Genomic DNA, 2255 nt, shown 5'->3' on the forward strand with positions numbered 1-2255 from the left:
TACTAGCAGCTGAATTCCTCTATCAGGAAAGGGGGCATTATGGATCTAAGCTTTGAAGGACGGAGAAATTCTAAGGCACAGGTGAATTCAGAGTACTTTCTATTCTTGGTGGGGGGAGATATGGGTCAACCTGTTGGAAAGCAAGGAGAGTTAGAAATGGAATGTTGCATATGTGGAGCAGCAAGAAGACCAGTTTGACTGAAAGTGCTGGAAGTTGGGTAAAATAGTAGAGGTTGAATTGCCATCCCAAGTAATGGAATCCCAATAAAGCTGCCCCCAGCCTCAGTATTCTAACTTCCTTATAGGCCCCACTGAACAGCAGGCCCACTGCACCTACCTAACCACTCACCACCCCACCCCACACTCAGTAGCCTAACTTTTTCATATATGCCTCACTGTTCACCAGAACAACAGGTGTGTCCATAAACTCATATTTCTCACAGAAAGCAAGTGTGTTCATGTGATGGGATCCCAGCCATTGCCTCTACCTAGGCACTGCCCCCAGACCCATTCCTCATATTTCTCACAGAAACAGCAGGTATGTCCATGTGCTCAACCACAACCACATTGATCTGGTCCCAAACAAGACCACAATACTCAGCCAATCAGAAAGCAGTGCCACCAGGATGCCCAAGCAGGATGTGAACTCCAAAACAATAGAAGGGACTTTCCCTAAGTAGGCACCTGTGAAGTAATAATAAAGAACTGACCTGGAGTGAACTTATGACCTAGAAAGGTTTATTATAATACCATTATCGTACATATATACCCCCCAATGGGTTTTTTTGTATGCATTGTGGATAATTGCATGCACAGTTCCACTAGGGCTGGGACCCCTCCCCTATTACCTAATCCCTTAACAAACCCCTCCTGCCTTTTTAATAGTTGTAATTTCTGTTATGTAATTGCATCTTACTCTACAAAAATTCACCTTGTTTTCTCTTTGTTGCTGATTCCTCTTGGGACTTAGCCAGCTTCATGAGAGGCATCAACCTCCACAAATACCTATACTTGGATTAGCAGTGGTCCGACTCTGAATTCTTTGAGACAGTTCTACCACAATACATCATGCGACCCCAACAGTTTTTGGTGTGGGCAGAGCCCCCACCACAACAAAAGGAAGTCTGAGCCAAGAAGTCTTCTGAACACTTCCAGGGATTTGGTGCTGACTTAGAACTGAAATGGTTTGGCTTTAGTATGACCTAAAAAATCCTCAGTGGTCCCTTAGCCAGTGACAGTGACAGTGGGCCAAAATGCTGTTTCACTTAAAAAGAGAATCCCTTCTACCTTCCATCTTCCAGCTGAGCATCATATTACTTGATACTTCCATGGAAGAGTGGGGGGAATGTCAATCACTCTTACATGGCAACTAAGGGAGGGGGAATTCCAGTAGGCAAGCTTGCCCTCAGGCCCTTGAATGCCTTTTATGCTTTTTTTCCTGAGTAAATAACCAAGCATAAACCTCCAGGTGGACATGTCCGGGCTTCTCATTCTGTATAATTTGTATAACTTCTCCTATTTCTGTTTGCTATCTGCTCAGATAAATGGGTTTATACATTAGATATTTGTGACAGCCTTGTAAAACTCCAGTGTGGCAGGAAGTCAAGCCTTCCAATATAGTTAGAGCTACTCTGTCTATATTAAGAAAAGGGCCTTAAACCTAAAAAAAATAATAACAATAACTTCCCCTAGGCTCACAATTTTAAGGAGGCAGATAGACATGATTCTGGCCTGTTAGTCCCTTTGAGGAGAGCAAACTAGGTCAACATTATGGCACCAATGCCCTGCTCCCCTCTAGGCAGGAATCAAAGTCTTCCTTTTGTCCATGCGCTCGAGCGCCCTCGCACACGCGCGCGCGCACACACACACACACACACACACACACACACACTCTTTATATGTGGAAGGAAGTAAAAGGAGGTTAGGGAAAGGGTGATGACCTAGGAAGAGTCCTGAAGGATATAAAAGTTGGAGGTCCTGGTAGAGAGAGATAGAATGTTAGGAAATTATATTTTAGTATCTTAGGCCAAGAACAAGCTGGTCACAAAAGCAGGGTTAGGATTTGGAGAGATTGAATCAAGGTTACAAAGTGTGTCCAAAAAATCCAAAAAAATCCCATGATCTTTTACTGAATTCTAACAAACACTCAGCAAAGACTGACATGTGCAACTTCCTTTCCATACCCAGGTTAATAACCACTGTAGAGCATGTGTGTGTGTGTGTGTGTGTGTGTGTGTGTGTGTGTGTGTGTGTGT

General features: G+C 43.7%; 1 protein-coding gene across 1 annotated transcript in view; it reads right to left on the minus strand.

Moving 5' to 3' along the window:
* The window catches only part of VMO1 (vitelline membrane outer layer 1 homolog), a 181968-nt gene that overhangs the window by 3664 nt on the left and 176049 nt on the right, over window positions 1-2255 (minus strand). The gene's annotated exons all lie outside the window — the stretch shown is intronic.

Source organism: Petaurus breviceps, unplaced genomic scaffold (assembly GCF_028583685.1).
Source record: "Petaurus breviceps papuanus isolate PSGF00001 unplaced genomic scaffold, PetGlider_PUasm1.0 90537, whole genome shotgun sequence".
Taxonomy (NCBI): Eukaryota; Metazoa; Chordata; class Mammalia; order Diprotodontia; family Petauridae; genus Petaurus; species Petaurus breviceps.